Source organism: Lolium rigidum, chromosome 7 (assembly GCF_022539505.1).
Source record: "Lolium rigidum isolate FL_2022 chromosome 7, APGP_CSIRO_Lrig_0.1, whole genome shotgun sequence".
In the NCBI taxonomy this organism is placed as follows: Eukaryota; Viridiplantae; Streptophyta; class Magnoliopsida; order Poales; family Poaceae; genus Lolium; species Lolium rigidum.
The window spans coordinates 266588898-266602829 of NC_061514.1; the positions used below are offsets into that span (position 1 = coordinate 266588898).

The 13932-nt window shown below is 42.1% G+C and overlaps 1 long non-coding RNA gene across 4 annotated transcripts; it reads left to right on the plus strand.

The window, feature by feature from the left end:
• The first annotated feature begins 9353 nt into the window (after positions 1-9353).
• Positions 9354-13326, plus strand: LOC124676747. Of its 4 annotated transcripts, none has more exons than XR_006993774.1 (5): positions 9354-10498; positions 11021-11317; positions 11414-11536; positions 12208-12755; positions 12853-13326. It is a non-coding gene; the product is annotated as an uncharacterized LOC124676747 (long non-coding RNA). The 4 variants fall into 4 exon arrangements; XR_006993776.1 differs by having other exon boundaries at positions 9354-9812; positions 10377-10498; positions 11021-11536; XR_006993775.1 differs by having other exon boundaries at positions 9354-9461; positions 9614-10498; positions 11021-11536.
• Positions 13327-13932: the final 606 nt, after the last annotated feature.

Sequence of the window (13932 nt, forward strand, 5' to 3'; positions counted from 1 at the left end):
CCATCATTAGCATTATTAGTGTACCTTATTCTATCCTTATCCATTTTTTCAAGGAGACCAACAAAATTAGTATGAGAACCAAGCATATTAAATTTAGCAAAGACCTTTCTAGCTTCTCTTGCTAGACCACCAAATTCTCTAAGAAGAGTTTCTAAAACAAAATCTTTCTTTTCCCCCTCTTCCAAATCACCAAGTGTAAGAAACATGTGTTGGATTATAGGATTGAGATTAACAAATTTAGTTTCCAACAAGCAAACTAAAGCAAGCAGCTAGCAATTTCATAAGTAGGAGCAAGTTCTACCAAGTGTCTATCTTCAAAATCTTCAACGGTACTAACATGGGTGAAAAATTCTTCTATATTGTTCCTCCCAATTATAGACCCTTGTCCTACCGGTATGTTCTTTGTGGTAAAATTAAAAGGAAACATGATGAATTAAGTAAAGTAAATGCAAGTAACTAATTTTTTTGTGTTTTTGATATAGCAAACAAGACAGCAAACAAAGTAAAGCTAGCAACTAATTTTTTTGTGTTTTGATATAAGTGCAGCAAACAAAGTAGTAAATAAAATAAAGCAAGACAAAAATAAAGTAAAGAGATTGGGAAGTGGAGACTCCCCTTGCAGCGTGTCTTGATCTCCCCGGCAACGGCGCCAGAAAAAGAGCTTGATGGCGTGTATTTCACACGTTCGTTGGGCAACCCCAAGAGGAAGGTATGATGCGCACAGCAGCAAGTTTTCCCTCGGAAAGAAACCAAGGTTTATCGAACCAGGAGGAGCCAAGAAGCACGTTGAAGGTTGATGGCGGCGGGATGTAGTGCGGCGCAACACCGGAGATTCCGGCGCCAACGTGGAACCTCGCACAACACAACCAAAGTACTTTGCCCCAACGAAACAGTTGAGGTTGTCAATCTCACCGGCTTGCTGTAACAAAGGATTAACCGTATTGTGTGGAAGATGATTGTTTGCGAGAGAAAACAAGTAAAAACAAGTATTGCGAGCAGATTTGTATTTCGACATTAAAAGAATGGACCGGGGTCCACAGCTCACTAGAGGTGTCTCTCCCATAAGATAAAAGCATGTTGGGTGAACAAATTACGAGTCGGGCAATTGACAAATAGAGAGGGCATAACAATGCACATACATGACATGATAAGTATAGTGAGATTTAATTGGGCATTACGACAAAGTACATAGACCGCCATCCAACCGCATCTATGCCTAAAAAGTTCACCTTCGAGGTTATCGTCCGAACCCCTTCCAAGCATTAAGTTGCAAAGCAACAGACAATTGCATTAAGTATGGTGCGTAATGTAATCAACAACTACATCCTCGGACATAGAGCCAATGTTTTATCCCTAGTGGCAACAGAGACAACACAACCTTAGAACTTTCTCATCACCGTCCCGTGTGTCAATGCGAGCATGAACCCACTATCGAGCATAAGTACTCCCTCTTGGAGTTAAAAGTAAAAACTTGGCCGCAGCCTCTACTAGAAACGGAGAGCATGCAAGATCATAAACAACACATGTATAATAACTTGATAATTAACATGACATGGTATTCTCTATCCATCGGATCCCGACAAACACAACATATAGAATTACGGATAGATGATCTTGATCATGTTAGGCAGCTCACAAGATCCAACAATGAAGCACAATGAGGAGAAGACAACCATCTAGCTACTGCTATGGACCCATAGTCCAGGGGTGAACTACTCACTCATCACTCCGGAGGCGACCATGGCGGTGTAGAGTCCTCCGGGAGATGAATCCCCTCTCCGGCAGGGTGCCGGAGGAGATCTCCGTAATCCCCCGAGATGGGATCGGCGGCGGCGGCGTCTCAGTAAGGTTTTCCGTATCGTGGTTTTTCGCATCAGGGGTTTCGCGACGGAGGCTTTAAGTAGGCGGAAGGGCAGAGTCGGGGGCCAGACGAGGGCCCCACACCACAGGTCGGCGCGGCCAAGGGCTGGGCCGCGCCGCCCTATGGTGGCAGCCCCTCGTGGCCCCACTTCGTGTGTTCTTCGGTCTTCTGGAAGCTCCGTGGAAAAATAGGCCCCGAGTTTTCGTTTCGTCCAATTCCGAGAATATTTCGTTACTAGGATTTCGAAACCAAAAACAGCAGTAAAACAGAACCGGCACTTCGGCATCTTGTTAATAGGTTAGTTCCAGAAAATGCACGAATATGACATAAAGTGTGCATAAAACATGTAGGTATCATCAATAATGTGGCATGGAACATAAGAAATTATCGATACGTCGGAGACGTATCAGTGAACCACCGGGGCATCCCCAAGCTTAGAGCTTTCACTCTCCTTGATCATATTGTATCATCCTCCTCTCTTGATCCTTGAAAACTTTCTCCACACCAAACTCGAAACAACTCATTAGAGGGTTAGTGCATAATAAAAATTCACATGTTCAGAGGTGACACAATCATTCTTAACACTTCTGGACATTGCACAAAGATACTGGACATTAATGGAACAAATAAATTCATCCATCATAGCAAAAGAGGCAATGCGAAATAAAAGGCAGAATCTGTCAAAACAGAACAGTCCATAAAGATGGATTTTATTGAGGCACCAGACTTGCTCAAATGAAAATTCTCAAATTGAATGAAAGTTGCGTACATATCTGAGGATCACGCACGTAAATTGGCATATTTTTCTGAGCTACCTACAGAGAGGCAGGTCGAAATTCGTGACAGCAAAGAAATCTGTTTCGCGCAGTAATCCAAATCTAGTATGAACCTTACTATCAACGACTTTACTTGGCACAACAATGCACAAAACTAAGATAAGGAGAGGTTTCTACAGTAGTAAACAACTTCCAAGACTCAAATATAAAATAAAAATACTGTAGTAAAAACATGGGTTGTCTCCCATAAGCGCTTTTCTTTAACGCCTTTCAGCTAGGCGCAGAAAGTGTATATCAAGTGTTATCAAGAGATGATGCATCGACATTATTTTCACAAGTTATCCCATTGGGTATCTTAGATGCTCCCTTATCTATAGTGGTTTTAAGAGCTTTATCAATTTTAGGGCTATAATAGCTTTTTGGTTTAGGCCCCTTAGAGATATACATGAACCTTTGCTCCTTTCCCACATAAGCTTTCTCTCTAAACTTTATAGATGAAAAGGTTGACCCCAATGTTCCCATAGCCTCTTCAAGTTCACTAATCCTTTGGGTTTGATTATCATGAATAGCACAAGATTCTAAGATGGCGATTCTCTCATTAATTCCACCTAGAGATTTATCAAGTTTATCAGTGCTATCAAGTAATGCTTTCAAAGTAGTATCAATAATTGGAAGGTTTTGCTCTATGGTTTCCAACTTTTTCATGAAATCTTCAAGAGAGGCTTCAATTTTAACTTCATTAACAGGTGGTATTCCAAATAAACTCTCAATAATGCAACTAGCTTCTAAAGCAGGAGCGCCTAGGAAGTTACCTCCCGCGAGACAATCAAGAACATACCTATTCCACCTAGAGATACCAACATAAAAATTCCTGAGTAGGATAGTGGTGGAGTGTTTCTTAGTGCACCTATTATGGGCATCACTAATTCTATACCAAGCATCTTTTAAACATTCTCCCCCTTGTTGCTTAAACGAACGAACTTCAACTTCAGGATTACTCATTTTAGCAGTAGTAAATAAAGCAAACTAGATAAAGTAAATGCAAGTAACTAATTTTTTTGTGTTTTTGATATAGAGTGCAAGACAGTAAATAAAGTAAAGCTAGCAACTAATTTTTTTGTTTTTCGATATAATGCAACAAACAAGAAAGTAAATAAAATAAAGCAAGACAAAAACAAAGTAAAGAGATTGGATTGTGGAGACTCCCCTTACAGCGTGTCTTGATCTCCCCGGCAACGGCGCCAGAAAAAATGCTTGATGGCGTGTAAAGCACACGTCCGTTGGGAACCCCAAGAGGAAGGTGTGATGCGTACAGCAGCAAGTTTTCCTCGAAAGAAACCAAGATTTATCGAACCAGGAGGAGCCAAGAAGCACGTTGAAGGTTGATGGCGGCGGGATATAGTGTGGCGCAACACCGGGGATTCCGGCGCCAACGTGGAACCTCGCACAACACAACCAAAGTACTTTGCCCCAACGAAATAGTGAGGTTGTCAATCTCACCGGCTTGCTCGTAACAAAGGATTAGATGTATAGTGTGGATGATGATTGTTTGCGTGAAAACAAGTAAAACAAGTATTGCAAGAGATTGTATTTAATGTAAAAGAATGGACCGGGGTCCACAGCTCACTAGAGGTGTCTCTCCCATAAGATAAATAGCATGTTGGGTGAACAAATTACAGTCGGGCAATTGACAAATAGAGAGGGCATGACCATGCACATACATGATATGATGAGTATTGTGAGATTTAATTGGGCATTACGACAAAGTACATAGACCGCTATCCAGCATGCATCTATGCCTAAACAGTTCACCTTCAGGTTATCATCCGAACCCCTTCCAGTATTAAGTTGCAAACAACGACAATTGCATTAAGTATGGTGCGTAATGTAATCAATAACTACATCCTCGGACATAGCATCAATGTTTTATCCCTAGTGGCAACAGCACATCCACAACCTTAGAACTTTCTCGTCATCGTCCCGCATTTAATGGAGGCATGAACCCACTATCGAGCATAAACACTCCCTCTTGGAGTTAAGAGTAAAAACTTGGCCAGAGCCTCTACTAATAACGGGGAGCATGCAATATCATAAACAACACATAGGTACTAGATTGATAATCAACATAACATAGTATTCTCTATCCATCGGATCCCGACAAACACAACATATAGAATTACAGATAGATGATCTTGATCATGTTAGGCAGCTCACAAGATCCGACAATGAAGCACATGAGGAGAAGACAACCATCTAGCTACTACTATGGACCCATAGTCCAGGGGTGAACTACTCACTCATCACTCCGGAGGCGACCATGGCGGTGAAGAGTCCTCCGGGAGATGATTCCCCTCTCCGGCAGGGTGCCGGAGGCGATCTCCTGAATCCCCCGAGATGGGATTGGCGCCGGCGGCGTCTCTGGAAGGTTTTCCGTATCGTGGCTCTTCGTACTGGGGGTTTCGCGACGAAGACTATATGTAGGCGGAAGGGCAAGTCAGGGGGGCACACGAGGGCCCCACACAACAGGCCGGCACGGCCAAGGCCCATGTCGCGCCGCCCTAGTGTGGCGCCACCTCGTGGCCCCACTTCGTCTCTCCCTCGGACTTCTGGAAGCTTCGTGCAAAAATAGGACCCTGGGCGTTGATTTCGTCCAATTCCGAGAATATTTCCTTACTAGGATTTCTGAAACCAAAAACAGCGTAAAACAGAGAATCGGCTCTTCGGCATCTCGTTAGTAGGTTAGTGCCGGAAAATGCATAAATATGACATAAAGTATGCATAAAACATGTAGATATCATCAATAATGTGGCATGGAACATAAGAAATTATCGATATGTCGAAGACGTATCACACAACAATGCACAAAACTAAGATAAGGAGAGGTTGCTACAGTAGTAACAACTTCCAAGACTCAAATACAAAATAAAAGTACTGTAGCAAAATAAACACATGGGTTATCTCCCAAGAAGTGCTTTCTTTATAGCCATTAAGATGGGCTCAGACAGCTTTAATGATGCACTCGCAAGAGATAGTATTTGAAGCAAAAGAGAGCATCAAGAGGCAAATTCAAAACACATTTAAGTCTAACATGCTTCCTATGCATAGGAATCTTGTAAATAAACAAATTCATGAAGCATAATGCAACAAGCATAGAAAGATAAAACAAGTGCAGCTTCAAGATTTTCAGCAAAAAGAGAGGTGTTTTAGTACCATGAAAATTTCTACAACCATATTTTCCTCTCTCATAATAACTTTCAGTAGCATCATGAGCAAACTCAACAATATAACTATCACATAAAGCATTCTTATCATGAGTCTCATGCATAAAATTATTACTCTCCACATAGGCATAGTCAATTTTATTAGTAATAGTGGGAGCAAATTCGACAAAGTAGTTATCATTATTATTCTCATCATCAAATATAGGAGGCATATTGTAATCATAATCAAATTTATCCTCCATAACAGGCGGTACTAAAAGACTACTATCATTATAATCATCATAAATAGGAGGCAAAGTATCATCAAAGTAAATTTTCTCCTCAATGCTTGGGGGACTAAAAAGATCATGAAAACCAGCTTCCCCAAGCTTAGAATTTTCTATATCATTAGCAACAATGGTATTCAAAGTGTTCATACTAATATGTTCCATGGGTTTTTTAATTTTCGCATCAAACCATCCATGTCTTAAATCAGGAAATAGAATAAGAAGCTCATTGTTGTCCATTATGCCTAACTAGTGTAAACAAGAAACAAAAATATGCAATTGCAGTATCTAAAGGAAATAGCTTCGAGCACTCACACAATGGGCGCCAGAAAAGTACTTTTACCTGGGACCGGAGTATGAGTGCCTTTTACCTTTCCTCCCCGGCAACGGCGCAAGAAAAGAGCTTGATGTCTACGGGTGCTTCTAATCTTGTAGACAGTGTTGGGCCTCCAAGAGCAGAGGTTTGTAGAACAGCAGCAAGTTTCCCTTAAGTGGATCACCCAAGGTTTATCGATCTCAGGGAGGAAGAGGTCAAAGATATCCCTCTCAAGCAACCCTGCAACCACAAAGCAAGAAGTCTCTTGTGTCCCCAACACACCTAATAGGTGCACTAGTTCGGCGAAGAGATAGTGAAATACAGGTGGTATGAATAAATGTGAGCAGTAGCAACGGCACCAGAAAAGTGCTTTGCTGTCCAGGACTGGTATGTGGTTGATGGTGGTAATATTGCAGGAAGTATAGATGCAGTAAAACAATAAACAAACAGCGATAGCAGTATTTAGGAACAAGGCCTAGGGATCATACTTTCACTAGTGGACACTCTCAACATTGATCACATAACAGAATAAATAGATAGATGCTAGACTCTACACCCTCTTGTTGGATGATGAACACCACTAACTGTGTAGGATTACACGAACCCTCAATGCCGGAGTTAACAAGCCCCACAATATTCAATGTTCATATTTAAATAACCTTAGAATGCATGACAGATCAACATAACCAAACCAAGTACTAACATAGCATGCACACTGTCACCTTCATGCTACGAAAGGAGGCATAGATCACATCAATACCATCATAGCAATAGTTAACTTCATAATCTACAAGAGATCACAATCATAGCCTACGCCAAGTACTATACGATGCACACACTGTCACCATTACACCGTGCAGGAGGAATAAACTACTTTAATAACATCACTAGAGTAGCACACAGATATATTGTGATACAAAACACATTGCAATCATAAAGAGATATAAATAAGCACTTCACTATGTCATTCATAACAAGTGAATAAGTATTCTGTGAAATATAGCCTAAGAGACCCACACGGTGCACACACCGTCACCTTTACACACGTGGGACAAGGAGTCTCCGGAGATCACATAAGTAAAATCCACTTGACTAGCATAATGACATCTAGATTACAAGCATCATCATATGAATCTCAATCATGTAAGGCAGCTCATGAGATTATTGTATTGAAGCACATAGGAGAGAGATTAACCACATAGCTACCGGTACAGCCCCGAGCCTCGATGGAGAACTACTCCCTCCTCATGAGAGACAAGCAACGTTGATGGAGATGGCGGTGGTGTCGATGGAGGAGCCTTCCGGGGGCACTTCCCCGTCCCGGCGGCGTGCCGGAACGAGACTCCCGTCCCCGCATCTTGGCTTCGCGATGGCGGCGGCTCTGGAAGGTTTTCTCTGGTTTCGTCGAACGTCCTAGGGTTTTCGCGACAGAGACTATATGTAGGCGGAAGGGCAACGCGGGGGGGCACACGAGGGCCCCACACACCAGGGCCGCGCGGCCAGGGCCTGGGCCGCGCCGCCCTGTTGTGGCGGCGCCTCGTGGACCCACTTCCTTTCCCCCTCGGTCTTCTGGAAGCTTCGTGCAAAAATAGGACCCTGGGCGTTGATTTCATCCAATTCCGAGAATATTTCCTTACTAGGATTTCTGGAACCAAAAACAGCAGAAAACAGGAACTGGCACTTCGGCATCTCGTCAATAGGTTAGTTCCGGAAAACGCATCAAAACGATGTAAAGTGTGTATAAAACATGTAAGTATCATCATAAAACTAGCATGGAACATAAGAAATTATCGATACGTCGGAGACGTATCAGTCGGCGAGGCGGTTGAGGCCGCGCCAGGGCAGCCGTGCTGGAGCAGCAACACCCCACGCTCGTCATCGCCTGCGTCGTCGTCATCTTTGTAGGAGTCAAGGTGCTTCGATTTCCTCCTCCGCGTCGGCGAGGACCCCCTCAACATCAAGTGGATCCCAGACAAATTCGCCGAGTTCGCGGACGGTCGAGTTTCAGTTGTGGGAGGCTAGCTGCGGTTTTTGCCAATGACCTGTCGAGGCCTTGTTCGACGGACAGGGCAAGATGTACCTGCACATCGGGTGGGAGAAGTTCGCTCGCGCCCACAACCGTGAGGTCTTGTCTGAAAGATCTGTCGATGCCATTGCTACACAAGTGTTTTTAGGTTGATTTGACAGAAAACATCCCATTTTTGTCCATTTCAAAAAGGGTCTGTCGCCCACATCAGTTAAGTAGCCCAAACAAACCATTCATTTGTTCCATAAGAACAGGTGACATCCATCTCTTGGAGGTGAATTTCCAAACTCAAGCAGCAGCTCCAACAACAGTTATAGTTTGTTCATTGCTAATGTTATCTTAGAAGAGCTCTAAGCTCCCAGGGTTCCGACGCCCTGTGGTTGATCGCGGGCCTACCTGCAGGGCCATTCGTGAGAGGTTTTGCCTTCTCTGCGTCGGTTTGGTAGGATGGCGTCAGTGGAGAATCGCAAGGAGAGTTGGTTTCCTTTTCATTTCATCTCCTTCCCCTGCTGCATCTCTGAGATTTTCTCTTCATCCCCAAATCCGACTAAAATCCCACAGCCGCCTCAGGTGATGACAATCCCATTGAGGACAATCTCGATTGGGAGGCCAGAGACCAAGGAGCAACCTCACGGCAGCGCCGCCCTCCCGCCCCTCTCTTTTTCCTCTACCTCGGGCCTCGACCTTCTGCTCCACGGTAGACCTCCACTGAGATTAGGAATGGGAGGCCACCACCCTTGCCTCCGGTGTCCCATGCAGGTAGGGCGCCGCCCTTCCTCTCCCCTGTCCTACCGCCCAGCTCCCCTCTATCATGTCCTCCCTCTCTATGATCTCTGTGTACTCCCTCTCGGTCTCACCTCCCTCGATCTTGGTGTTTAGTAAGGTGTGTAGAATAGACAGGTTCAGTTGTCGAGTTGGAGTTTCGTCCAGCGCTTCACCGGAATTTCGAGCTTCCTCCTCAACTCCGACCACCACCACCACCACCCAGCCGTGAGGTGAGTCGCATAACTTCATAAACAGTCAACCTGCATATTATTCAGATGCCTTTTACATTTTAGAAATACACTGAGCACCTTGCCTTAAGAGGGTTAAATTTTCACTTATTTTGGCTTTATAATTTGCTTAACTAACAATTTGGGAATTTCAGATCGCCTTTGTAGATCTTTTGACCCTTAATGGTGCAAGATGGTAAACTTATGGGAGCAAGAAGCATGGCATTCTTCTCATTTTCCTGATGAATACTGATGTATTTGAGTGATGCATGGATTACCTTCTCAGCTGATGCGAGCTACACGTTTTGCTGCTTGTACACATATTCAATACATGCTGCTAGCACCTTAATGAAGGTTGTCTTTTCTTCACAAGCATTCCTAGTGCTTAGGTGTACTTTGGGGTCACAAAGCTGGTGTGAAGTTAACCATAGTGAGTTTTTGTCCCTGATCATCAACATGGCATGATTGTTTTATGTCAGCCATTCTTCTGTTTTACTTATGGTTAGCTTACGCCCATGTAATCATACATCTTGTTCAGCATTAGGTTATCATTTGTCTCTAGTAATATTATTGCCTATTCATGATTTTGTTGAGCAAGAACTGTTTTTCATAAAAGGAGAGAGACATACATAACACTCTTTTCGGTATTTTTACATTAGTGTTCCAGATGGAAAACTATTTCTTATTAAGAGACCGTTCCTCTTGTATTTATACCAATACACTAGACAAGCAAAAAAGCACTATATATTCCCTGTGCGACTACATTTTGGGTTAACATTGTTCTTGCACTCAAGCAGAAAATTAAACAATTCATGGGAACTGAGTCATAGAAACATATAATTCTACATAATTTGATGGCTAGGAGTTTATGTCTAATTAGCTTGTTGATTGTTTCGCTTGGCTATATCCCCTGCACAGCTCTCTCGTGAAAGAATGGTAGTTCAGTGGAAAATGACATTCAAGCGTGCAAACCTCCTCATCTGTTCACCTCGTGCAAGTCAGAGGCCGAAGCTTTTGGCTATCCATGTGAAGAACACAAGGTATGAAAGCTCCCTCTAATGTACACTATGACATCATTTTTATGTTCAAGTTTATGCTTCTGTAAGAAAATGCTACCCTGTTGTGAAGTATATGGTCTAAATCTATGGAAGGTCACAATAGAAAATATATATATTCTTAGCTTAAAGAGGATTCCTCATGGTCCTTCTAATCATGATAACTCAACCCACAACGAGAATACGAGGCCACCACTGATGCTATTACATGGGCTTATGGTGGTAAGGACATTGTTCTAGAAACTTTGTGCCCTTGACTTACACTTACATGCATACCTGAATCAAATGTGTGGATTGGACAAGTAAGCATTTCCTGGCTAGGGTACACCAAAACAATCACTTGGCTTTATTCTGGTAGACGATTGGTTTGATGTTTGGATAGCGAATACTCGTGGAACTAATTCCAGCTGCAAATGTACATCTCTCACCCCCAAACAATCCGGTCATATCTCAAGTCTGATCACAAATTCACATCCCCTTGAATTTTCCCTAATACTATATTTTCAGGCCTACTGGGATTGGTCATGGGACGAAATAGCTGCTTATGATCTTCCTGCCGTGCTTCAGTTTGTTTATGATCACATAGGAGGTCAAAAACTCCATTATATCAGTCACTCCCTCGTGAGATCATATGTATCCATATTGAAGATTTCGATGGATTTACACTTGGGAGATTACACTTGATTATTCTTGCTTCCTTCTTTGAGTGCAAGTTACTACACCTATCATGTGACACCCACGACCACTCGAACACCGGTCACCATCGGCGTCCTGATGAACTTATTTCTCTTTCTCCATGCACAAGTAAGTTTTTTCTGTTCGTTCAATTATCTGTAGTCTCTGCTCAGTCTGTAGCCTAGCATAGTTGATAGCTAGAAAAAAATTGTATTAACCTAGCAGGGTGCTAGGGAGATCCCATGATTACGTTGATTGAGGGTCTCTCCTGTTTCTCCTCACCTGGCATTGGATGAAGCCAACGATGTCAATTCCATCCGTGGAGATGAAAACTGGTCTTCAAAATAAGTAATTTTGTTATCTATTCTTTGACTTAATATCACTCATTGGTTCTATCTATTTCAATGCATGAAAACCTAGCCTGATTGCTTGTTGATTTATGTTGTACCTAGCTACAAGTCCATAAATCATTTATACTACCTCCGTCCCAAGGAATAAGGCGCACGCGTATTCCAAGGCGAACTTTGACCATAAAAATTAAGCAACAAAATCTTGGTTATATTATATGTAATTAGTATCGTTGGATTCGTATTGAAAAACACTTTCTAATAATGTTAATTTCATACAAATAATCTTTATATATTTGAAGTAATTCTTAGTCAAACGAAAAGCACGTAAAACGAGGGCGCCTTATTCCTTGAATCGGAGGTAGTATAAGTTTTAAACAGGATGCCTACTGCTGAGATTTGTTATATGTGAACGTATACAAAATATGTATGTTGATTTAGTATGATTGTGTCCATCTAAAGAAAGTTAGCTGACCCACTACATTTGTCTTCCATTAAAGCTAAAATTTGTTCCTTCTGTATGATTGCTTAATTGCATGCTCAACTATATTGCACTTTGTCTTTTCGATGTAAAATAACACTTAAAAGAACACTGGCCTCATGCAAGTTATAATTTGTTATAATTTCGTCCAGCCTTTTGGTCAGTTTCTGAATATCAATCTATGCATGCAGTATAAGCTTGCCATTCTTGGAGTTGACCATGTTGGTGTAGCAGGGGCACTGTCTAAGGGTGTCCTGGCCGGTGCCTGAGGGGACACAGTTGCACTTACCACAGTAGATGTTGCACATCTTGTTCTTCCAGTTCCAGCAGCACCATGCCTCGCCTATCGACATGCAGTCTATTGTATATGTTCAGATATCAGAGATGTGTATCACCAATGTTCAGATGAGATGAGTCCAGAACAGAGGCATGCACATACATACATTTCTTTGTTTCCCCAAGCAGAGACCCCTTGCTGCCACCCATCACCTGCATACATAAGATTATCATAATATATTTGCAATGCGTTGCAGCACTGAGATAGTGATGGCACGCCTATATGTATATAGTTATTCGAAGTCTAAAATTGGTGTGGAATTGATTAGTTCATGTTGCATGTTATGATTGGATTAACTCTTTTGTTGATTCAGAAGAGAAACTTAACACAGGTAGAAATATCTATCGATGCCATTTCTTAGACGCTTTACAAATGACACGAATCAAGAGAAAAATAACAGAGGTGGGATATATCTCATAATGAATAGAAGTTGAGACCGGATACAAAATTAATCATTTTTGTATGCGAGAACATGTTAGCTTAATGTGCATAACTGCAGATGGAGCATTAGATTCATGGAAGCATGGACATGCATGCTACAGAGGAGGAATCGTCGGTGGCTTGCTGCGCGTCGGCGACCATGATGACAACGAGGGGAAGGAGGATGACGTCGAGGAGAGGCTTGGAGAAGGCCATCGGTAATGATGGTCGCGAGTTAGTTACAGCTTGAATTTATTAATGTGAAGGCGCTCTAGGGAAAAACGCTGAAGTTTAAGAGCTATAGTGGGAATACATTAGGTTCAGATAAGATGAGCATTAGAAGAGGTTGGTGAGCGGAATGTCTAGATGATGGAAACACAAATCATGAGGGGAATATATTATGTGGCGTGGCTATAATGCTATATAGGAGATCATAAGTCAATAGTGGAAAGTGACTGCATGGAGGGCAGTGTTGATTATGCTTACTAAATTTTCCGTTCCTTTGAGTTGTAAATACTGGATAATACATTTGCTGGGTAGTTGGGACGAGTGGATTAGCAGTTCCAGTGTTTGTCATGTACTCTTTTTTTGCATATTATTTTTGTGATATCACGTTGTTACATATTCGAGGTACATAATAGTGCATTCTCCTCTCTTTTTCATCACTATAATTTTCAGAATTCTCTGAATACAATTGATCTTGAACTATTATTTCTTCTTTGTTGCACAATTTTTCCTTTTCTCTTCTATACCTAGAGCATGAACAAGAAAGTTGGTGGGATAGTTTCACCACAAACATGATACAGATTAATTCACATTTAAATCTCTTCCTACTACCTTCTTATTCTGAAATTGTTTGCCTCTTTCATTCTATTGGTTCCCTAATAGTTTTGTCTCACACGGGAAAAACTCATTTTCAATATACAAATGAGTGTAAGCTAAAAAAAACTCCAATGCTGGATGCCTGCTGCTTATTTGTTTTGGTAGTACTAATTATCTTCTCCACTAAGGGGTAAATGACATGATGTTATTCTCTCATTGAATAGACAAACCGCCTCCGCATGAGTATTGAGGGTGGTCCAAAATAATACCGGTTCTCTTTTTTTTCCGGAAACTAAGTACAACGTAGGCGCTTACAAATACGCACATACACTCACCC